Raw genomic sequence first — 26,771 nt, 5'->3', positions numbered from 1 at the left:
GCAACAACCTTTTGGAGGTGGGGTCAGTGTGGGCAGAGAGTTGAGTAGAGGGAAATACACCTCTGTTGACCCTTTATTTACATGAGCTCATTCCATCCCTCAAACCACACTTACGCAATATAATTCTTCTTCTTTTTTTGCCAGATAAAAGGTGGTGCTGAGAAGCTGAGTAGCTGTCATCCCACAGCTGAAGGGAACAGGAAAGTTGAAAGTCAACTACGTCAAAGTCAGTGAACTATGGCCCTAAGTTCTAGTTCTTTCTACACCAGCATGCTACTTAACATTTTATTTGACTTTGCCACAAACTGTCTGTGAAGATCTGATTTGAACAATCTTTAGAAGAACAGAAATTCCTTTTCAAAATTTTAATGTTCTCCTTCTGCTGCTATTGAGCCCTCCATCTGATGTTTTGCTCTTCTGAGTCCGGTGTTTATGTAAACCCACTGACTGCATGTTTCCTCAAAGACAAATTTCTTTATGAGAAGAGATGAAAATATTACTTTAAGAAAGCTATAGTTTCCTTAATGTGGGTGAATAAATATATTTACACCTGATTTTGTTTTTTATTCACTATTACATAGAAACAGTACTCTGAGGTTCCTGCAAATTAGAGTGGATTTTTGCAAGCCTGATTGATTAAGGCTAAGTAGCTTCTGTCTAGCAAAGAGAAAAGACACTGCAAGAAGCCTCTATTACAGATGTAGTTCTCCTCCATGACTGTGTACCTTTATGGAGCTGAATATTGGGGTACAACCAGCCCTCATGCCGAGTATTTATAATACAAGTAATATTAATTGGAAAAATAAAAGCCAGTTAGTCCTCAGGTACCATGTTAGACACTAGAATGAAATAAATAGACTTGAACCTGTCCTTAAAGAGCTTAGAATGTAAAGCTTGATTCTTCAGTAGAATTTCCATTAACCTCATGTGACCACTTAAATATAAATTAATTAAAATTAAATAGAACTTTAAAATAAGTCCCTCAGTTGGACTAGCTATATTTCAAGGGCTCAATCGCCACCCCATTGTTCATTCCATATTTTAGACCATTTCTATCAATACAGAAAGATATGTTGAATAGAACAGGTATAGAGTGAAACTGACATCTAGAAGCATGGAATGGAATCAAATTACAACTGCCAGAAGAGCAATTCCAAGCAGTTATAGAAAGGAGTCAGAGGAATGGTAGATAGTCAGGTTGAGCAGGAGACTTGGAAATGGATGTAAAGACATAGATATGCACATACACACTGAAGTTCTATTGTACCTGGGTCTATTTCTACAATATCCAGTCATTCCACTGGTCCATCTCTTGATTATGTGCCAGTACCACACTTTTCAATTATAGATGACTTATAGGTTTTAGCATCTGTTAGAGGTAGTGCCTATTTAAGGTTTTCTTTTTGTATGTTTCTTTGCTTTTGAGCTTATTTCTTTATTTCATTTTTTAATTGAAATTTATTGACATAAAACATTGTATTAGTTTTAGGTGTACAATATAATGGTTTAATAATGTATACTTTGTGAAATTTTAACTTCAGGAAGTTTAGTTAACATCCATCACCACACGCAGTTACATTTTTTTTTCTTGTGGGAGAACTTTTAAGATTACTCTCTTAGCAACTTTCAAATATGCAATACAGTACTGTTAACTACAGCCACTATGCTGTACATTAAATCACCAGGATGTATCGACCTTATAGCTGGAAGTTTGTACTTTTGATCCTCTTCATCCATTTCATTCACTTCTGGCAATCACCAATCTGTTCTCCTGTTCTCTGTATTTTCAGGGTTTTTTTTTTCAGATTCCATATATAAGTGAGATCATATCATATTTCTGTATGATCAAATAAGTCAAATAAGTTAAAAGTTATTTAAAAAATTTAAAGTTAAATAAGTTAAAAGTTCTCTGTTTAACTTATTTCACTCATAATGACCTCAAAGTCCATCCATGTGAGATACACACACACACACACACATGTATACACATATACACACATCTATATACATACATATATATATACCTTATATGTAAATACATATATACACACACACATGTTTATCCATTCATTTGTCCATGACACAAATTGTTTCCATGTCTTGCCTACTGTAAACAATGCTGCAGTGAATATGGGGATGTAGATACATTTTCAAGATGGTGATTTTGTTTATTTGGGATAAATACCCCAAAGAGGGATTGCTGGAAAATAGGATTGTTCTGTTTTAATTTTTTGAGGAATCTCCATACTGTTTTCCATAAAGGTTGCGCAAATTACCTCCCAACAAGAGCGCAGAAGCATTTCTTTTTCTCTACACCCTCACCAACACTTGTTATTTCTTTTATTTTTGATAATAGACATTTTAACAGGTATGAGGTAATATCTCATTGTAGTTTCAAGCTGTATTTCAACTAATGACAAGTGATATTGAAAGCACCTTTTTATGTACCTGTTGGCTATCTGTATATCTTCTTTGACAAAATGTCTATCCAGGTCTATCCATTTTTAAAATCACATTGTTTGTTTTCTGCTGTTGAGCTATATGAGTTCTTTGTATATTCAGATTTTAACTTCTTATCAGATATATGATCTGCAAATAATTTCTCCTATTCAGTAGGTTGACTTTTCATTTTGTTGATGGTTTCCTTTGCTGTATAGAAACTTTTTAGTTTGATATAGTCCCACTTATTTATTTTTGCTTTTGTTTGCCTTTTGAGTGTCAAATCCAAAAACTCATTGCCAAGACTGATGTCAAGGTCTTATCCAATATGTCTTCTTCTAGGGATTTTATAATTTTAGGTCTTATGTTCCAATTTGAGTTGTTTTTTGTGTATGGTAGTCTAGTTTCATTCTTTTGCGTGTGGCTGTCCATATAGCTTTTCTTATAAAAGAAACATACAGTGTTTTCTTCCCTATTCCTATACATTTATTTTTCTGCATGAACTTTAATATCAACTTATCTCTTTACAAAAATGTTTGATAATTTTAACTTATGTTTCATATTTATATCTTCAAAAATATTTTCCATATTTTAACTTTTCCAGAGTGTCTTCAGTTATAACATAGATTGTGTTTCTTTAAAAAGTGTAATTTTTACAATAAATCATAAATCAATAAAGTTAAATTCCAACTTTAAAATTATGTAAATAACATGTTTTAAGCCAAATGTGTAAGAACATCACATTCATTCTTACTTGATAAGATTCTCACACATATAAATTACAAATTATTAACCTAGTTTATTGAAGAGAAGTCTGAAGCATATAGAGGTTATGTAACTTTTCCAGGATTTTAAGCCGAGTCTACCAAAACTTAAAGCCTGCACATATTGAAAATATGAAATATCACTTGCTTTAAAAACTAACATTTGTCAGAGACCAAGTCACACGTAATTTCAAAAAGTGAATGCATTTGGTTTCATTAGTGTTATATCAAGCTGACTAGAGATACTGGGATGGTTTTTATGAATGAATTCAAATTATTACATTTAGAATGCATAAACAACAAGGTCCTACTGTATAGCACAGGGAACTATATTCAGTCTCCTGTGCTAGACCATGATGGAAAAGAATATTAAAAAATGTGTATATATCTATAACTGAGTCACTTTCCTGTATAGCAGAAATGGGTACAACATTGTAAAATCAACTATTAATTTTTTTAAAAAAAGGGGGGGAGAGGGGCAGTGACCGCCAGTATGAATATTATGGTTTAAAACAATATCACACAAAAGCTCAAGAAAGTTGGGTTCCAACTTGGTCATTATCATTGCTTGGCCAACTACAATTTCTTGAAACAACCACTCTTTGTAATTCTCCTTATTCTACTGTACAATGGGATACCTTTCTATCTCTCAGCACCCTTGTGGCAAAAAAATGAGGAAATGTACATAATAATATTTGGAAGTAATAGAAATATTTAGGCCAATGATATCTAAAAACCATTTCAACATGACATAGATATATCATAGAGCTAATACAATAGCTTCAGATAAAAAGACAATTTAATCGCAGGTCAACTATTCTCTCTAGATCTCTCTGCCTCACTTAACACATTTTGTTCTTTTTAACCAGTCAAAAGGATGCATAGATGGCCATTTAATATGTTTCTAAGCAACTGCATTTGTTTAACTTAGAAATAGCAATACTAATATGTGCTTCCACACAGATATTATTCATCAGTAGTCTAACAATCTGAATTATTTTTATGTAGAAAAAAATCTACTGAAAGAATATGGAAGGTCAAATTCTTACAACATGTATGTGGCTTTCATTTTCAATACTTCCTATTTTCATTTAGCTTTTTCTCACGGGACTTACATACTTCTGCTTCTAATAAGAACATCTGAAACACAAAGTAAACTTTCAAGAGGCTTATCCAAACTGCCATTAACAGCTCTGGTTTCATTTCTGAGTTGATATGATCAGTTTTGAGGGGGAATTTATAGTGAGTAGCTGGGGGGAAGGAATTCACTTTGTTCTATAAAATAGAAGTGTTCTAATCCACCACGTATTTTATATGGAAATTTTTTTAAATGAGTGATTAATTTCTCTAGATATGCAGTCTTACAAACTCAAGAAGTATGTGACTTGCTTTTGTTCCCTTTCAGCCCCTTTCATGTTCCTGCTCTGGCCATGACATTATCATTTCCCCAGAATCTTAATTCACTTAACTCGGTTCTTTTCACTACGTCCTTTCTGTCTCCATGGCCCTTTTGAGAGAATAACACCCACTTTATAGATGAGAAATATAAAGCATACAGAGTTTATGCCACCTTCCAAGGGGATTTAAATTGGGTTGAAAGTCAAAGTCCAGGCATATGAGCAAGCCACATATCTGTCAATTCCATCCCTTCCAGGCTCCCTCGTTTAGGATGTTATTACTTGAAAATAAAACTAGTCTAACTTCAGTGTAGCTCCCTTCTGAGACACTGAACATCTTTTCATGGCTCTAGACAGAAATGCCCCACACTACCATCCCTCCCCTATCAGTCCTTCCTATCATTTATACCAGGAATTCCCAACTTGACTGAATATTAGAATCATCTCAGTAGCATTTAAACCATATAAATGCCCAGGCTTCACTTCAGATCAGTCAAATAAGATTTTCTTGGGGGTGGCTGTGGTCATTCATTTATTTTAGTGTGCAACTAAGGTTAAAAATGACAAGCTTAAGACCACGGTCTTTAAATAACAGCCTGAGTCCCACTTTCTGAACTATATATATCCATCTGGCTCTTATGATCGCCTGAATGCCTACATCATAGTTTCTTATATTTCTGTTATCATTTATAATTATTTCAGACTTTTCCAGTCATTCATCTCGTGAGTGTATATTGAGTGCTTATTATTTACAAAACATTATCTTAGCTGTCATATATAAACTTCCCTCTCAACTAATTGAAACAACCTTGAAGACCTAAGTTATTTTATCATATTTTCCTCTGAACAGACCTAATACAATTATAAGCTCATGTTAGATCTCCATGAGTACTTTTTAAATAATTTTTATTTTTTTCCATTATAGTTGGTTTACAGTGTTCTGTCAGTTTTCTACTGTACAGCAAAGTGACTCCCCCCCCCACACACACACATTCTTTTTCTCACATTATCCTCTACCATGCTCCATCATGGTAGATATAGTTCCCAGTGCTATACAGCAGGACCTCATTGCCCTTGCATTCCAAATGCAATAGTTTGCATCTATTAACACCAGATTCCCAGTCTATCCCACTCCCCCGCCCTTGGCAACCACAAGTCCCTGGGTTTCTTTTCTGTGGAAAGGTTCATTTGTGCCATATATTAGATTCCAGACATAAGTGATATCATAATAGTATTTATCTTTCTCTTTCTGATGTACTTTTTTTTTTTTTTTGTCTTTTTAGGGCCGTACCCGTGGCATACATAAGTTCCTAGACTAGGGGTCAAATTGGAGCTGTAGCTTCCAGCCTACACCACAGCCATAGCAACATGGGATCCAAACCACATCTGCAACCTATACCACAGCTGATGGCAATGCCGGATCCTTAGACCACTGAGTGAGGCCAAGGATCAAACCTGCACCCTCATAGATATTAGTCAGGTTGTTATCACTGAGCCACAACCAGAACTCCCTCAATGAGTACTTTCAGTGAATACCTTCAGTTTTATATTTTATTCTTTTAATTAACCACCCAGCCTTTCATTATATATTTACTAAACTTCTAATTATAAGGAAGATACTTTGATAGATTGTTTAGTTTTAAAGAATACACATCACCTTGGCTAAAAAATACATTTACTTACTTCTTTGCTGTCTTTTTGTCGTAATGTTTTGAAGTGATTTTTTTTCTCTTCTATATTAGACAGTACGCTCTGATACCTTAAATTTATTAGATAATTCTTAGATGTCAGGCATTTTTCTGAGTTATTTGCACTTATTAATTATAGCCCAGCCATGGGATGGCCCCTTCACAGGGAGTACCTTCTTAGGGGAGAAATGACTTTGCCAAGGTGACCTAGACAGTAAAAGGCAGAGCTGGAACTGTAGCCCAGACAGTTTGGCCTCAGAACCCAGCACTGCGCCCTCAGCAAGAGACAGTCTTCTAAAGATAGAGTTTTTAATGTCTCTTCAATTCAGAGAACATAGCCATAGTTTCCTTAGCTCTACTGGGTTATATGTGCTTAATGACTAACTAGAAGAATTCTAAAAGAATTGTAAAGCAACAACTGCTGTTACTGGTACTCAAATTAATTCTTACTCAAATGTCACTAATATCACTAAATTATTTTGCAGAAAAAATGTTCTAAGAAGTTCAAAAGCATTAAGAACAACCTAATTATTTTCAAGTTTCATCACTTTATATTATTAAAAAATATTCTGAATCTCTACAACTGTTCCTAAATGAGGTTTGCACTTGTAAGTGACTGGGAATAAACTTCACAAACTATCTTCACATTTCATGATTTTTTTTTTTGAAGAGGAAAAAAAGCGAAGGTTTCAGTTACTAAGTAAACAATCTATAAATGTACATCCTGTCTAAAGAAGCAGAATATGAAACCAGAGGATTCTCAAGACTGAAGAAAGGGCAGAAGATTTACGGTTATTTTACTAATACCTTGTTCTTCTAGACATTTTTCTTCCACCTCTCCTATACCATTTTCTCCCTCTCATTTTTCCTTTTTCCCATAATTCATTACATTTTATATTTCTTTCTTCTATGTATCTCTTTTGCAGCTGTGAATAAAATTAGAGAAAAATTTCAAAATAATAAACATTGTTTTCCTTTCCTCATTTATTTGCCTACTTTATCTATCCTATCCTGCCCATTTACTCTCTTTTGTCCATTTTGGCTCTTTGGCCCATATCTCAGTCTCCATGTATGCAAAATCACACGTCATCTCCTTACAATAAAAAGAAATTACTGATTAAGAATATTTAATTTGTTAGGCACTAGGAATTAGGTGCGTCGTCCTTGGTGAGATGCTAATATTGTTCAAAGCCCAGTGTTTCCTTAGGAAATTCATTATCAAACTTCTCACCCTATTTAAGCACAAATTAAGATGAAGCAATTTTTGAAATCTGATGCTTAGGCAGAATTGAGAATTAAATCACCAGTGAAAGGGAAGAAGACAAGTGATATGAAAACTCTCAGACATGTTTACAAGCTGTGCATCAAACAGGCATGGACGTTTTGACTGAATAGTCTGTAAGGGACTAGGTATGTCTTATGGGTCTAATCAATCCTGCCCAAGAAATATTAAAATAGTCAACATTTGCAAAGAAAAGTCAGAGTATCTTCTTCTTGGATCCTTTGAACTTGGTGTTTAGGATAACCCTTCCTAAATGAAGCTCCTTATGGAAACTTGTCCCATTCAGAAACCCTACCAATGGTTTTTTCACCAGACTTAAAGAAAACAGATAGTAAACATCCATGGTAAATAACGAAGAAGGCATTTCCTACTTTTGTGGTCAAAGACAGGTGTTGACTTCTAAGCCGTGGGCAAAACAAGTATTCTCACCTTCCCAAATATGCAAGAAGTTCCTGGTTAGTGCGTGTGTGTGTGTGTGTGTGTGTGTGTGTGTGAGTGTGTGTGTGTGTGTGTGTGAGCGCACACAGGCACATAGGATTGGCATAACAAATAGTGTGGTTATTTTGTCTAAAGTACTCGAGGATCTTTGAAAGATAAGCCTAAAACCGTCGGAGATAAATACTTCCACTTCACAGATGAAAATGGAAATACAACTGAGAAGTGAGAACTCTCAGCAAGAACTATATTCATGTATATTTACTTCACAAATATTTATTGCACACTTAAAATGTGATTTGCAAGACACTTTTAGGACCTAAAATCAAGTTATCTTGAGTTCCTCTATCCAGTACTACTAGCTGTTAACTATAAGAAGATTAATAAGTTGTTAGCTACAGTAGCGTAATAATCTCTTTTCAGGGATAAATTATATTTGTATTTTATTTTTTCATAGAAGTAATAAACTTGCTATAATATAATGGAAATTTGGTATAGCCTTTCTCACAGCTGTCAAGAAACAAACAGAAATAAATCCATAACTGTTTCTCTTTTTCACATCACAAATGGGCAATAACATTGTCCTGTGTCCACACACACACTGCCAACTGAACACAAACTATGAAGTGAGGAAACATCAAGACTTGCTCTTTCCTTACAGACCCCATTTTGTCAACATACCTCAACTGTTTTAACACATGCTCTTCAAGATAAGAAAGCACACTGCATTACAGAGATATATATATACTCCGAACTGGTACAACAGCTTCAAACTGTCGCTATGCTCTCCAAACCACAAACAGTGTCTCCACTGTGCAGGGAGAGCAACAGAAGAATTTTAAGCAATTCTCTCGTACAATGGTTTCTGTTAACAGTTACTCTGAGCCTCTGCCTTGGACTGAAGGTGAAGGAAACTGTGAGCTGTCACCTTTGATGCCTCTCACCTGCTGATTCCCCCATAGTCCCTCTGAGTCATCCGTAAGAGGACTCTGAAAAGAATACAACAACACTTTGTACATTGAGTCCACATATTTCACACTTGGGCTTTACATTTTAATTGTTTCAAAAGAATATTTAACTAAGCACAGTTGCATTTGTCAGTTTAAACCAGAGCACTTGCGAAAGTAAATTATACTTAATATTCAGCATCAGAGATCCCATGTGGCTCAGCAGTAACAAACCCAACTAGTATCCATGAGGTGTGGCCCTAAAAAGATATATGTATGGCATGATTTCCACATCTGCAATGAAAAGAGTAAGTTGCTAGCTCTCTCAAGAAGTGCACCTCTTCTTTAATGTGTACTGCTGAGACTGATTAACTTAAAGGTGTAAATAACTAAGACTTTTAAAATTCCCGAAGTATATGATATTGTAATGAAAAAAGCACAATTTTTAAGGTTAGGATAACCCCAGTTTGTGTGCCATGGAGGACCCATGTGGCCTTAGTCAATTCACCTAATATCTCTGAGATCCAATTTTTTTAATAAAATGGGGAGAAAAAATATCCATATCATATGTTTGGTATGGGCTTTAAGTGAGATCAAATGTCTGTCCTACAGTGAACACACAGTAAATGCTAGCTGCCTTTCCTCATGTGAAAGAATATACTAAGTTTTCAAGCTCTATTTATCTTTGGACAACTTTTCTATTATTATTGAGGGAAATTATAATGTAAGCAAATTATAATATAAAGAAATAAAATTTCTGAGGTAATTTTTAGGGCTTTTCTGCTGAAGTAACACATATGACCACCTCAGGGTATCTGAACAGCAATTCAAGACATAGGAATAATTTAAATCTAAACAACAATTTAAGTTCTAGTATTGAAGCTTCAGTGGTAAAATAAAAAAAGAAAGTTACATATTAAGTATAGTTATTGTCCCTTAAAACCCTGTTTTCCCTTTTGGCATAATGAGTCTTCACTTAAAGTCAGAAAAGTCTAATGTTTTCCCTGAGCTTGTGAAAAAGAATCTAAAATTTATCTTCACTTTCCAAACAGAAACTAGAGTTGTTTTTTTAACTTAAATTCTAAAGACAGTGAAAAACATCCTGTAGTAATTAAGAGTAGTTTCTAATATCTTAAAGAAGCAAGCTTAAACTGCAATTTGTGAAGATCTATAGGCAGATAAACTCACAAATTTGTATCATTTATAGAGGAACTGATACAGAGACTCAAATCTAGTTCTAGGAGAAACTTCAAAGAATTTCAAAAGTCAAACTTACCACAAAACCCAGTTTGTAACCATGGCTAACGAAAACTATGACAGCTGTGGAATCGGTCAAAGATAACAAAGGGGTCATTTCTGTGTCACCTAAAGAGAGGCTACTTGTTAGATGCCAACTTTCCCTTTACTGCTGCTGACAGGGTGCTGTGCAGACATGGCCCAAGGAGGAGAGCAGGTAAGAGGTGGCTCTGACTCTAGAATAAGAGAGTGACAATGGAAAGCTGAGACTCCAGGTCTCTGGATGTCTTGCAACCAAGCTACCACAGGTTGGGTAATATTTTCTGTGCCCTTGCTGTCAAGTTAATATTTGAGCAAAAAATGCTCAGATATGATTGCCAGTCCTTTGCAAATTGGCATCTGGACTATGGAGTTAATTTAAATCCTGATTGTGCCAATTAGCTGTGTGGCATAGAATAAGCTATTTACCTTCCTCATCTGCAACTGGGCATTACAGTAGTTTCTATCATACAGGGTTGTTGAAATGGTTAACTGAGTTAACATCTGCAGAGCATTTGTTACACTGTCTCTTCAGAGGAGCCTCATTCACAGTTTCTTAAGTAAAAATGATTCACTTGCCACAGATGGCACCAAGAATTCAGAAAAGTAACTCAGATTTATGACAAAACCTTAAGTTCAAAAGGCCAAGAGTCAGAAAGTTTTTTAATGACTGAAATACAATTTCATCTATTTTAATAAAATCATTAATTAAATATCTAAATGCATATATTTAAATATTTAAACATATAAATCACATATTCTATACACTTTTTTTTTAGGGCCATACCCATGGCATATGGAAGTCCCAAGGCCAGGGTTTGAAATGTAGCTGTAGCTGCTGGCCTACACCACAGCCACAGCAACGCGAGATCTGAGCTTCATGGGCAACCTACACCACAGATCATGCCAACGCCGGATCCTTAACCCACTGAGCAAGGCCAGGGATCAAACTCATATCCTCATGGATATTAGTTGGGTTTGTTATGCTTATCCATGACAGGAACTCCTCTATGCACTATTTATCATCTATTTTTTATGATTTTAATTTTTTCTATTATAGTTGATTTACAATGTTCTGTCAATTTCTGCTATACAGCAAAATGACCTAGTTATACATGTATATACATTCTTTTTCTCACATTTTCCTCCATCATATTCCATCACAAGTGACTAGATATAGTTCCCTGAGATATATAGCAGGATCTCATCTATTTTATTTAACACACTAATGCACAGAGTTCTACTCTTTTTTTTAAAGTTAATTGTACCTTTTTTTTAATTGAAGTATGGTTGATTTATAATGTCATGTTAACTTCAGGTATACAACAACGTGATTCAGTTAACATATATATGTGTGTGTATTATGTATCTATAGCTGTGTATATAATATATATATATTCTTTTTCAGATTATTTTCCTTTATATATCATTATAAAATATTGAATATAGTTCCTGTGCCATACAGTAGGTCCTTGTTGGTTATCAGGGTTCTACTTTTAAATGTAATCAATCTCAAGATCAGATTAAAAGTGTATCGTGTGTGTGTGTGTGTGTGTGTGTGTGTGTACTATATAAATAGAATGTTTTTGTAGAGCTCATAGCATTTTTATCTTATAGTTACCTACTTAGGGTTGTGATTGACTCTTGTCAACACACAATCTATACTGTATTATCTTCAAGCAGTAAAAAAAAAAAAATCCAATCTTAGGTGTTTTCCTATGGCACAGCAACAGTTCTCCTAAGGATCCAGCATTGTCACTGCAGCAGCTTGGGTTCCTACTGTGGTATGGGTTTGAGCCTTGGCCTGAGAAATTCCATATGACACAGGTTCAGCTGGAAAAAAAAAAATCCAATCTTAGAAGATTGCCTGGCAAATTAGAGTAATTGACTAAACATCCTCCATATACAGAAACAAAATTATAATGTGGTCTTAAAATAATCATATTTGTTGTCTTTAATTTTTTTCTTTTACATTTTGTTTTTGTGACAAGAGGAATTTCTTTCATTCATTAAAAATACTGCAAGAGTACGATTTATAATGAAACATAGGACACAGGGGCTCTCATAACTTACATTAGAACTTACAGTATATCTTGCACATGTAAGCTTCAAAATTATTCCATTCTTGTTTTCAAATAGGAGTAGTACAGAGCTGAAAGTGGCTCCATGTTTTCTCCTCTGTGAATGACCATCATGTTTCTGTTGATGGACCTACACTGATGTTATTGGAACATATACATGTAAAACATTATGGAGTATTTTATTTGTGTTTTTTAGTATATTTGCAATTAGACTATGCCTAGAAAGAGAAAAATATATAATGATAACCTAATAACCAATTAAATAAAAATAATATAAAATCTATCATTTTACCCCAAATCATGTCAAATAACCAGTTTAAATGGTTACTGATGTTTTACTCACTGAATCTATTAAATAGTTGACTGAATAGACTAAACCAATACTGATTTTTACATGTAAAGCTATACACCTCAAAACCAACGGCTTTTCCTATGGCTTATAGACAGATTTATATAAGTGAAAAGCATTGAAGATTATGTTCTCATGTTGGCACTGAATGAAATAACCAATCTAGTGGTCTGATATCTTTCCTTTGAATTAGAGGGAATATACTGAGAACTTATTCTTGCTTTTAATCATTTTTATTTTTTTGTGGGAGCCATGTATGGTTGATCCTTCTGCTCTCCAGAGTGTTTATTATACATGATGTGTAAGTAAAAGTACATTAAGACGAATGGGGCAAGCTGGGAGGCCGCTCATGCAGTTCACTAAAGAAGGTACCAAACAACACAAATGTGTTTATGTTATGATCATGTTATTTGAGATGTAGGCACATGGTACTGAACATCTTTTTTTTTCAGTATTGGAAAGTAAAAAAATCACATTTAGGAGTTCCTTTTTTGGCACAGTGGAAATGAACCTGACAAGTACCCATGAGGACACTGGTTCGAAACCTGGCCTCACTCAGTGGGTCAAGGATCTGGTATTGCTGTGAGTTGTGATGTAGGTTGCAGATATGGCTCAGATCCTGCATTGCTGTGGCTGTGGCATAGGCCAGCATCTGTAGCTACAATTCGACCCTAGCCTGGAAACCTCCACATGACGTGGGTGTAGACCCAAAAAGCAAAAAAAAAAAAAAAAAAAAATCACATTTAGAAATGTAATATTTTCTGACGTGGGGATACAAATTCTCAAAAAATAAATGGTGCCATTTTTTATCTTACCTAATAAGAAGTATTTCTTGGTAATTACTATGATGTTCAATTTGAATAGACACTTCATTCCTTAGAATGCACACATACATACACACACAGTATGTTTCCTACCTAATCCCCTCTTGGGCTGGCATTCCTAGCATAAGCTGAAAATGGTTCTCTAGCTATCATAGAAGTCTAATATTGGATTAGAACTTAAGGTAGAATCAAAGCTCTCAAATGCCATATTTTGGGAACAGTCAATAAAGTGACCTCACAGTTTGGATGGGGGGAACACTGAAGGGCCATGTGTACACTGCACATTTCAGGTTTAGCCATACACAGGGATAGGACTTTTATGGCCAAATTAGTCATTCACAAAAAGACCATTGTCAAACTTCCATTAATAACAAAGCCATAGGTTACAGTCTGCTTAAACATAAAATGGTATAATAATAACATCTGCTTAATTATAATGACATCCTGAAAAAAATTGTACATGAGCAGTATTTTCAATAATTAGAAAACTGGAGGACTTCAGGAGAAACTAGATGAGGGCCTGAACTGTTATAATAGTAATGAAATTCAAGAGAAGTGGACAGTTTGAGACCCAGGTCATACAACTGATAGGTCTTGGTGGTCTACTGGATATAGGAAAAAGAGGGGAGTCAGGAGGACAATCATGTTTCATGTGTGATAGCATGTGTGCATAATGGTATTATTTACTGAACTCAGGAGCACAGAAAGAGAAACATATGTGCAGCTTGCAAAGAAAGAGGAGACTGAGAAGATGAGTGTAGTTTGAGATATGTCAGAGGTATGCCTGGAGCATCCAATAGAAGGGTACCACTGATATGATTAAGAGCTTCACAAGGAGTGTAAATTCGGCAGTGGGAGAAGGATCAAGATGGTAGAGGAGTAAGACGTCATACTCATCTTCTCCCACACACATCTAATGTAAAACAATTCACACAGAATATCTATCTACTGAATCCTGGCAGAAGAACTTGAACCTTCAAAAAGGGCAAGAAACTCTCAGCATAACTGGGTAGAACAAAAGAAGAAAAGAGAAGAGAGAGAGAGAAAAGGAATCAGAATGGGACTAGCATTCATGAGAGGAAGCTGTGAAAGAGGAAAGGAATGTACACTCCAGGAAGACACCTAACCAACGGGGAGATCAGCCAAGACAGAGGAAACTCAAAGTCGCCAAGAAAAGTGCAGCAGCTGGATTGAGTGAGAGCTGCATAGACCATCTGCCCCAGACAGCACAGCCTGAGATGTTTGGGTGGAGGCGGGGCACAGACTCAGGCTCTGGAGGTCAGTTTCAGGGAGAGGACTAAGGTTGGCTGTGCGGAGACAACCTGAGGGGCTAAGGAGCAGTGTGCCTTGGGCTGGAGAGCAGAACGCCATAGCAGAGGGAACCCAGGAGGAAGTCTGGGCCCACAGAAGCAAGGCGCCATTGTTGGGAAAGGTGAGAGGAATGGGGGTAGACTGCCATAAAAAACTCCCTGTACACATGGACTCTCAGAGGGCAGGGCACCTCTGGCACAAGCTATGGGTGGTGAGAAGCCATTTGCTCAAGCTGTGGGAGACCAGGCACTTCTTGTGTAGGCTACAGGTATCTGGGCACCTCTTATGTGGGCTAAGGGCAGCAGGCAGCTAAGTGTGAGGTGGTGCCTCTTGCGTGATCTACAGGTAGCAGGGACAAACCACCACAGTCATCTCAGAAACCAGAGGGAGGCATGGCCTGCCACCACTAGGGGCCTGTGAGCAGGCTACACTGTGGTCCCAGTTACCTCAAAGGTCAGCAAAAAAAAGGGCACTGCAACTGAGCACCACCTGTTGTTGCTCTCAATCCCCTGGGAACACAACCATCCTGCTGCTGCCACTGCCAAATGCTCTGGGCAGCACCCAGATGCTTGATCACTGTCCCTTCCCAAACCCTACAACTAGGAGCAGCTGGTGCAGCACCTCCTGCATGGGCTAAGTGGGACAGGGTGCTTTTTGTGTGGTCTACAGGTGGTGGGGGCAAACTACTGCAGTTATCTCTGTCTCTAGAGGTGGGCATGGCCTGCCACTAGGGGTCCATGAACAGGCACCACCTATGGCCCCAATCACCTTAGAAGGCACTGTGACCAAACACTACCTGTTATTGCTCTCACTCCCCTAGGAAATCATACACCCTGCTGTTTCCACTGCCAAATGTTCTGGGACCTTGTAAATCTGCTTAAGGCTCATTACCACTTCCCAGGGCCCTACAACTAGGAGTAGCCTGTGCCACCTTTCTCAGGCTCCTGCTGCTAAGAGCCTAGCAACCAGGAATGGAATACTATCCCTACCCATTGCCTCCTTCTCCCTGGAAACACACTCAGCACCCTGTGGATAATAGCCTGCTCACAATGAAGAAAGAGGCAGCAAATATCCAAACTCCCATACCAAAAATAAATAGTAACCCCCCACAAAATACAAAGGGGTACTCTTGCATAAAAGTAGCCCTGCCAGACTACAATTTGGCTTCCCTAAACTCACAGAAAAACATAAGCAACATGAAGAATCTCAGGAACCATTCCCAGTTAAAAGAACAGGAGAATTCACCTGAAGCAGCAAACGATAAAACAAAGCTCTTCAGTCTGATAGACACTGGGTTCAAAAGAGAGATAGTGAAAATACTGAAGGAATTAAGGCTGAATATCAAGAAATTAAGAGTGGATATGAACAGTAATGTAGATTTCTTTAGAAAGGAACTCCAGAAGGAGAAGAAAAAGAAAAGGGGATTGAAAATATATTTGAAGAAATTATGGCTGAAAACTCTCCAAATCTAAAGGAAACTGATATCAACATATAGGAAGCACAAAAGGCCCCAAACAAGTTGAACCCAAATAGGACCACACTGAGACATATTATAATAAAAATGGAAAAAGTTAAAGTGAGGATTCTAAAGGCAGCAAGAGAAAAACAAAGTGTTAATTATAAGGGAACCCCCATAAAGCTATAAGCTGATTTCTCTACAAAACACTACAGGCACAAGAGACTAGCAAGATATATTCAAAATTCTAAAAGGAAAAAAACTGCAGCCTAGAATACTCTACCCAGCAAAAATACAATTTACAATAAATAGAAAGAGAAATAAAGAATTTCTCCAACAAACAAAAGCTAAGAGAGTACAGCAATACTAAGCCCATTCTAAAAGAAATACTGAAAGGGCTTCTCTAAATAAAAAAAGAAGTAAGAAGAAATAGGATGAAGGAAATCACAATTTGAAAGCAATCACTTAAATAAGCCAGCATACACATCTAAAAGGAAAAAAAAAAAAAAACTGCTGTAAAAGTGATGATAAACACAAGGAACAGCAAAAGGACAAATATGAAGATGTTTAAAAAGGACTTCAAAATCACAGAATATGGGGAAGGAAAGTAAGAAAATCTAGACTCTTTTTTTTTTTAATAATGTGTTTGAGCCTATATGACTATTAGGATAAAGCAAGCAGATATAGGAAAGGGTTAATATACTTAAAAAAACAGGGCAACCACAAATCAAAACCAAACATTACAGTCACAAAAACTAAAAAGTAAAGAACACAAGCATAAAATAAGTGGAAATCATCCAACCAAAAAAAGAAAGGAACAAAGGTAAAACATAGACTCATCTGGAAAACAAGGTTTAAATTGCAATAAATACATATTTATCAATAATAACCTTAAATGTGAATGGACTGAATGTTCCAATCAAAAGACACAGAATGGCAGATTGGATAAAAAAGCAAAAACCTTCAATTTTCTGTCTACAAGAGGTTCACCTTAGGGCAAAGGACTTATATAGATTGAGAGTGAGGGGATGGGAAAAGATATTTCATGCCAATGGACAAGACAGGAAAGCAGGAATTGCAATACTCATATCAGACAAAATAGACTTTGAAATGAAGGCCATAAAGAAAGACAAAGAAGGACACTATTTAATGGTAAAAGAATCCATTCAAGAAGAGGATATTACAATCGTCAATATATATGCCCCTGATGTAGGAGCACCCAGATACATACAACAAATACTAGCAGACATAAAAGGAGAAATTGATGGGAATACAATCACAGTAGGAGACTTTAACACCATACTCACACCAATGGACAGATCCTCTAGAAAGAAAGTCAATAAGGCAACAGAGATCCTTAGTGACACAATAGAAAAGTTAGACATAATCAACATTTTCAGGACATTACATCCAAAAAAATCAGAATATACATTCTTCTCAAGTGCACATGGAACATCCTCAAGAACTGACCACATACTGGGGCACAAAACTAACCTCAACAAATTTAAGAGTACAGAAATTATTTCAAGTATCTTCTCCCACCACAATGGCATGAAAGTAGAAATCCACCTCAAAAAATAAATGAGAAAAAACTGACTACATGGAGACTAAACAACATGCTACTGAAAAACCAATGGGTCAATAAGGAAATTAAGAAGAAAATTAAAAACTACCTCAAGACAAATGATAATAAAGACACAACAATTCAAAATCTATGGGATGACACAAAAGCAGTGCTTATAGGGGAATTCATAGCAATACAGGCCTTCCTCAAAAAAGAAAAATCTCAAATTGACATCATAAACCACCAAATAAATGAATTAAAAAAAGAAGAACAAACAAAATCTAAAGTCAGCAGAAGGAAGGAAATCATAAAGATCAAAGAGGAAATCAATAAAATAGAGATTCAAAAATCATTGAAGAAATCAATAAAACCAAGAGCTGATTCTTTGAAATGGTAAACAAAATGGACAAACCTCTGGCCAGACTCACCAAAAAGAGGAAAGAAAAAACCCAAATAAAAAAAATAAAAAACGAAAAAGGAGAAGTCACAGAAATACAAAAAAAGTAAGAGAATACAATGAACAATTATATGCCAACAAATTTGACAACCTAGAAGAAATGGACAACTTTCTAGAGACTTACAACCCGCCAAAACCGAATCAAGAAGAAATAGATCAACTGAACAGACTGACCACTAGAAATGAAATTGAATATATCATAAAAACACTCCCTACAAATAAAAGTCCAGGACCGAATGGCTTCACAGATGGGAAATAAACCAGTGGGACCAAACATACAAAGAGGAACTTAAACCCATCCTCCGTAAACTTTTTCAAAAGGTTGAAGAGGAACACTCCCAAAGACATTTTATGATGCCACCAACACCCTCATTCCAAAACCAGACAGAGATACCACTGAAAAAGAAAACTATCGGCCAATATCTTTGATGAATATAGATGCAAAAATTCTCAACAAAATTTTAGCCAACTGAATCCAACTACATATTAAAAAGATCATACACCACGACCAGGTGGGATTCATCCCAGGTGCACAAGGATGGTTCAACATATGCAAATCAATCAGCATCATACACCACATTAACAAAAGAAAAGTCAAAAACCACATAGTCATCTCAACAGATGCAGAAAAAGCATTTGACAAAGCCCAACATCGATTCATGATAAAAATTATTACTAAAGTGGGTATAGAGGGAACATTACTTTACTTAATAAAAGCCATTTATGACAAACCCACAGCAAATATAATACTCATTGGAGAAAAGCTGAAAGCCTTCCCACTAAAATCTGGAACAAGACAAGGATGTCCACTCTCACCACTGTTATTCAACATAATATTGGAGTCCTAGCCACAGCAAGCAAACAAAAGAAATAAAAGCTACTCAAATTGGAAGAGAAGAGGTAAAACTATCACTGTATGCAGATGACATGATAATATATGCAAAAATCCTAAGGACTGAACTCTAAAACTATTCAAACTGATCAACAAATTCAGCAAAGTAACAGGATATAAGATTAACATTCAGAAATCAGCCACATTTCTGTATACTAACGATGAAATATTAGAAAAGTACAAAAATACAATATCTTTAAAATTGCACGCCCAAAAAATCAAATACCTGGGAATACACCTGACCAAGGAGGTAAAGGACTTATATGCCAAGAATTATAAAACATTAATCAAGAAAATTAAAGAAAATGTAAAGAAATAGAAAGATATTCCATGCTCCAGGGTTGGAAAAATTAATGTTGTAAAAATGGCCATGCTACCAAAGCAATCTGCAGATTCAATGCAATCCCTATCAAATTACCCATGATGTTCTTCACAGAACTAGAACAAACAATCCAAAAATTTATATGGAACCACAAAAGACCCAGAATTGCCAAAGCAATCCTGAGGAACAAAACCAAACTGGAGGCATAACTCTCCCAAACTTCAGGCAATATTACAAAGCCAGTCATCAAGAGAGTGTGGTACTGGTACCAAAACAGACCAGTGGAACAGAAGAGAGAACCCACAAATAAACCCAGACATGATCAATTAATCTTTGACAAAGGAGGCCAGAATATATAATATGAAAAAGTCTTTTCGGCAAGGAAAACTGGATAGCCACATGTGAGTCAATGAAACTTGAACACATCCTCACACCATGCAGGAAAATAAACTCAAAATGGCTTAAAGAGTTAAATATAAGACAAGACCCATCAAACTCCTAGAAGAAAACACAGGCAAAACATTCTCTGACATCAACCTTACAAATTTTTTCTCAAGGCAACAGAAATAAAAGCAAAAATAAACTAATGGGACCTAATCAAACTGACAAGCTTTGGCACAGCAAAGGAAACCAAAAAAAAAAAAAAAAAACAAAAAAAACAAAAAAAACAAAAAAAAACCAAAAAACCAAAAAAACAAAAAGGCAACTCCCAGAATGGGAGAAAATAGTTTCAAATGATGCAACTGACAAGGGCTTAATCTCTAAAATATATAAACAATTTATACAACTCAACAGCAAAAAGGCCAACAACCCTATGGAAAAATGGGCAAAGACTTGAATAGACATTTCTCCAAAGAAGATATACAGATGGCCAACAAGCACATGAAAAAATGCTCAATATCACTGATTGTTAGAGAATTGCAAATCAAAACTACTATGAGGTACCACCTCACATCAGTCAGAATGGCCATCATTAATAAGTCCACAAATAACAAATGCTGGAGGGGGTATGAAGAAAAGGGAACTCTCCTGCACTGTTGGTGGGAATGTAAATTGGTACAACTACTATAGAAAACAGTATGGAGGTACCTTAGAAAACTATACATAGAACTACCATATGACCCAGCAATCCCACTCTTGGGCATATATCCAGACAAAATTTTCCTTAAAAAAGACACATGTACCTGCACGTTCATTGCAGCTCTATTCACAGTAGCCAAGACATGGAAACAACCTAAATGTCCATTGACAGATGAATGGATTAAGAAGATGTGGTATATATACACAATGGAATACTACTCAGCCATAAAAAAGAACAAAAGAATGCCATTTGCAGCAATATGGATGGAACTAGATATTCTCATACTAAATGAAGTAAGAAAGAGAAAGACAAATACCATATTATTATCACTTATTATCTGGAATCTAATATACAACACAAATGAACCTTTCCACAGGAAAGAAAATCATGGACATGGAGAATAAACTTGTGGTTGTCAAGGGGGAAGGAGGGAGTGGGATGGACTAGAAATTTTGGGTTAAGAGATGCAAACTATTGTCTTTGGTGTGGATAAGAAATGAGATTCTGCTGTATAGCACTGGGAACTATATCTAGTCACTTATGATGGAGCATGATAATATGAGAAAATGAATATATGTATGTGTGACTGGGTCACCTTGCTGTACAGTAGAAAACTGACAGAACACTGTAAACCAGCTATAATGGAAAAAATAAATAAATAAATAAATTTAAAAAAATAAATAAATTTGGCAGTGAAAGGACACAGGCAATCATTGAAGCCAGGAGTATGTGTAAGATGACCCCAGAAGATAATTCAGAGTAAGAAGAGGGAGGAGTTCCCGTCATGGCTAGTGGTTAATGAATCTGACTAGGAACCATGAGGTTGTGGGTTCGATCCCTGGCCTTGCTCAGTGGGTTAAGAATCCAGCGTTGCTGTGAGCTGTGGTGCAGTTTGCAGACGCGGCTCAGATCCCATGTTGCTGTGGCTGTGGCGTAGGCCAGTGGCTGCAGCTCTGATTTGACCCCTAGTCTGGGAACCTTCACATGCTGCGGGAGCAGCCCAAGAAATGGCAAAAAGACAAAAAAAAAAAAAAGAAGAGGGAGAAGCACAGGAAAATGGATCTCTATATCATTAAACCAGTCACTAAGGGATGCTGCCTCATTGAAACATTGCAGTATTAAAAATAAGTGCTTTGATAGCATGTAGTGATGTTTAACAACAAGGTAAAGCTGGCAAACCTGTAAATGAATTTTGCTTTCTAACCTTTTCAACATCCTTTTGTTTCACAGTGTGGTTTCCTCAAGTTACCACACGCATAACTCCCTAGGCTACTGAGGCCTTCAGTTTCACTTTATGCCACACAAACAAGCAAGAGACATGAGGTTAAATCCTAACCACATGTTTTGTTATTTACTTCTGTTTTAGAAAATACAGCTCTGCACAACCAAGTAATTCAATTGGAAGGATGAAAATCCTCTAATTTTTCACAGTTAAAATTACCTGTGGAAAAGATTATGACATTTGTTTCACAATTGCAAATTTTTCAACTTCCTCACCAAAGAGTTCTTCCACATCAGCCAGTAAGAAAGGAAATAACTTGTTTGAGTTTTTGTTTTGTTTCTAACCTTTGGCAAGACTTTTAAGGGCATCCAGGACTTTGCTAATCACTATATCTTTATCTCTGTTCTTTTTTCTGGTCCTATCAGTTACAAAAGATTATTCTGCAGTCTTTAAAGACTCTACTTGGAACTTGACCAAAGAAACAAGTCTACATACATGTCTTGTAAATTAACCAAATGCCACAAACAAAATAATCTCAGACAATACATATTATTACATAGAATTCTTAAACTATTTTCTGAGACCATTAGCATTGTAACAGTTGCTATATAACATTAGGAAATTGTTTTGCTTAATTTTGGTAAAATTTTTAATAGTTCAAGAAATCTGGTTACTTCTTAAGATCTAATTCATCAGCTCTTCCTATCCCTTGTCATTGAAGCAGAGTTCCAAGTTAATTTTTTTTTAAAGTTACCTTTTAAACCTGGTGGCCTTATGAAAATGTCTTAATCCCTATCAGCTTCACACACATATAATTAATCTTCATTTATATTTTCATATATTTTAAAGTTCCCTGTTGGAAAGCTATAGAATCCTTGTCCTCAGCCGAAATATCATTTAGTTCTATGACTTAATGTACATCTATTGTTAAGTCAGATTATTTCTTTTTTTTTGTCTTTTTGCTATTTCTTTGGGCCGCTTCTGCGGCATGTGGAGGTTCCCAGGCTAGGGGTCTAACCGGAGCTGTAGCCACCGGCCTACGCCAGAGCCACAGCAATGCAGGATCCCAGCCACGTCTGCAACCTACACCACAGCTCACGGCAACGACGGATCGTCAACCCACTGAGCAAGGGCAGGGACCGAACCCGCAACCTCATGGTTCCTAGTCGGAGTCGTTAACCACTGCGCCACGACGGGAACTCCCAAGTCAGATTATTTCTAAAGAAAGTCTACAAGGTCATAATGCAATATGGTGGTATAGATATAACACAGTTCTGTAATCTTTGGTGTCTCAAGGTATTTTTGACCTCCCTTGGGTCTAAAAAGTAACCAAAATGACAAGCTCTCTCAGAATATTTAAGGCAGGTGTGGACTCAAAGCCTCAGGTTATTGTAGAGTTAAGAAACTATGTACACTTGGATACTTTGAGATGTTTTCCTGGCTGTGTTTCCAATAAAGGATAAAGCTAGTGGGAAATTTTCAGGAATTCTTTTTTTAAAATAGAGTAATATTCAGATTCAGAGAAATGGTAGGGAAACTAATACCTTGGTTTGAACTAAAAAAAAAAAAAAAAAAAAAGAGTCAAATTGCTTCTACATGGTTAAGTGAAGTATTTTTGACTAGAATGAAAACAGGAGAGAAGCAAATTACCCCACATAGGCCCCAATTGGTTTGACCTCTCTTATTTAGTATCACCTTTCAGTATCACTGGATGAATACCGATGTGAGGGTGATCAATTCTGATGGCCCAGTATTTCCATTTAGGCCTGGTGGTTTAGTACTTCCTTTCATTCTATTCAGTCCAAGTTAAAAGAAACATCTTCTCTGTTCAATGTATAAAATAACAAAATTATTTTAATATGTTTACTTTCTATTTAATCTTGAACACTGATCAGTTAATCTGTCATAAAGAGCAGTCAACCTTAGGTTACCACAGGAGTGTCTATATTGCATTTGTTATAATGTAATTTAACAGCTTGTCTACCTCCCTTTGAACTAAGAACTCCTGGACAAGAATACATGCAGAGACCATGTCTTATGCATCTATACATCCTCAACATCTAGAAAAGTATCTCACCCATAACAGGCAATAATAATAGGTTTTTGCAGATAAAAGAACTAGATATTCAGGCTAAATGAGTAATGATGGCGTTAATTTAGAAAGAGACTAGAGAAGCAGTATGTAGAGTTACTATAGTTTCTGACACAATCAACTACAGGTTTAGCTTTCAAATCCATTATTTACTAGAAGCATGAACTGGGCAAATTATTTGGCTTTCATAAACTTCAGTTTCCTTTCTATACAAGGGAAATGGTAATACCCATCTTTGACGATTATGTAAAGATTAAATAAGAGAGTGTATGTCAAAGCACTTATCACTAAGTGGAGTTCACAGTAAAAGTCTCAAAAATGACAAAAAAAAAACCAAAATATAGTTAAATCAACAAATATTGTTGAAAGGTGTATGTTTTTTCCTAATCCTTGTTGTTAAAAAGGAACTGGACTTTTGGTTCTAAATAGTCCACTGAATACCCATGCTTATTTCACCTCTCTCCCAGATCCTATTTCAACAACAGTGAAGACTGGCAGAAAGAATAAATCTGAGACAGTGCTAAAAACATCAAGCGAATGAGAGAAGCCACAGACTGGGAAAAAAACATTTGCAAAAAATAAACCCAATAAAGAACTGTTTACAAAATATACGAAGAACTTTTAAAATTTAACAAGAAGAAAATGAAGTATCTGACTAAAAGATGGGTATAACCTGAACAGACACCTTAGCAAAGGAGATGCAATTGGCAGCTAAACATACAAAGAGATGTTAAACAGCATATTGTTAGGGAATGTCAAATTAAAACAATAGATGTTACTACATACCTAGTTAGAATGTCAAAATCCAAAACTCTGACACTAAATGTTGACAAGAATGTGGAGCAATACAAACTCTCATTCTTTGCTGTTCAGAACGCAAAGTGATACAATGACTCTGGAAGACAATTTGGCTGTTTCATACAAAATGGAACATACTATTACTATATGACCCAGAATTTGTGTACGTTGGTTCGTAGCCAAATGAATTGAAAAATTACATTCACACAAAAACCTACATATGGATCTTTATAGCAGCTTTATCCATAATTGCCAAAGGAACAAATGTATCTTTCAGTAAGTAAGTGGATAAATTATGGTACATCCAGAAAACAAAATATTGTTCACTGCTAAAAAAAAAAAAAAAAAAAAAAAAGTAATTAAACCATAAAAAGACACAGAGGAAACTTAAACTGCATACTAAATGAAATAAGTCTATCTGAAAAGTTTCCTACTGTGTGATTCCAACTATAAGACAATCTGGAAAAGGCAAAATTATGGGAACAATAAAAGATTCATAGTTACCGGGAGTTGGGGGAGGGAGGAATAACTAGGCAGAGCACAGAGAATTTTTAGGGCAGTGAAATTATTCTGCATGATATTACAATGGTGGATACATGTTGTTACACATATTTCAATGCCCATATAATGCATGATACCAAGAGTGAACCCTAATGTAAACTTTGAACTTTGAGTGATGATGATGTGTTAATGTAGGTTCATCAATTATAACAAATGTACCACTTTGGTGAGGGAAGTTCGTAGTGGGGAAGGTTGAACAATGGAAAGGGAATATATGGGGACTGTGCTTTTCACACAGTTTTGCAGAGGTAAGCTTTGTGAAATAATATAAAAGAAAATTTAAATATATTAAAAGTCACACTATATTTCTATGAAGGATAGAAATACCCAAAGCTGATAAAATATTCTCCCTAAATTAATCCATATATGTTATTAATTTTGGCCAAAATAAATTTAAAAATACATAAAACCAGAATGTTCAGTTCATCTGAAAGGATAAATGAATGATAAAAGTTCAGATGGACAGATGGATTAGATATAAGTGTAAAAAAGATGTACAAGTAATAGGAAAACTCTAAAAGCAAGTATTATCTGAATCTTGAAGTAGAAAGCTTTTTTGGTTTGATGTCAAAAGATCAAAATGATTTAAAAAATGGAGAGTTGACTGCATATTTTTATGGAGGGATATACAAAATCAAAAGACAAATGAACCACTGAAAAAAAATATTTCCAACCTATGTGAGAGACAGATAATATTCATAGTATGTAAAGAAACAACTCACTCCAGATACATACAAATAACTCCACAGGAAGAAACAGTTACATGACATTAAAGGCAATCCCAAAGAAAATCGCTGACTAAAAATAGTGTGAAAGATGACCAACAAAAATGCCAATTGATAAATCATTTTTCATTCCTCAGAGTAGCAAAGACATAAAAATACTGATAATGCCAAATTTTGTATGAGTGTAAGGAAATAAGTTTTTTCAAATATTTTTGATGACAATGTAAATGAGCTCAATATTTTGGAGGAACATTTATTACAACATTTTTATCATTGCAAAAATTTTCTTAAACCATTAAAGTGTCCATCATGAGGGATTTGGTTAACAACTTAAGATATAACAATAAAATGAATGCTTTATATATATACATATCCAGTAAAACATATAAAAGTGATCTATATGATTCTATGTGAAAAGAAATTCCTGCCATATTATAGAGTAAAAGACATATATTACAAAAAAAAATGTTATAAAACCATCTTGAGGGAGATATAACCACCCATTGCTGGCTTTAAAAATGGAAAAAGACCACAAATAGATGGAAAGATGTACCATGCTCGTGGATTGGAAGAGATAATATTATCAAAATGACTATACTACCTAAAGCAATAAACAGATTCAATGCAATTCCTATCAAATTACCAAGGACATTTTTCACAGAACTTGAACAAAATATTTTAAAGTTCGTTTGGAAGGACAAAAGACCAACAATAGCCAAAGACATCCTGAAAAGAAAAATAGAGCTGGAGGAATCAGGCTCCCTGACTTTAGAGTATACTACAAAGCAACAATCATCAAAACTGTATGG

General features: G+C 35.6%; 2 long non-coding RNA genes across 3 annotated transcripts in view; one reads left to right on the top strand and one right to left on the bottom strand.

Annotated features, from left to right (window-relative positions):
- LOC110257027 overlaps nucleotides 1–26,771 on the bottom strand; it is a 284,942-nt gene that overhangs the window by 85,069 nt on the left and 173,102 nt on the right. The window lies entirely within an intron of this gene.
- On the top strand, nucleotides 3,658–25,031 carry LOC110257026. Its single transcript, XR_002339180.1, has 2 exons — nucleotides 3,658–10,405; nucleotides 24,346–25,031. It is a non-coding gene; the product is annotated as an uncharacterized LOC110257026 (long non-coding RNA).

This window comes from Sus scrofa, chromosome 15, assembly GCF_000003025.6.
Source record: "Sus scrofa isolate TJ Tabasco breed Duroc chromosome 15, Sscrofa11.1, whole genome shotgun sequence".
Lineage (NCBI taxonomy): Eukaryota > Metazoa > Chordata > Mammalia > Artiodactyla > Suidae > Sus > Sus scrofa.
This window is presented reverse-complemented; position numbering and strand designations above follow the sequence as displayed.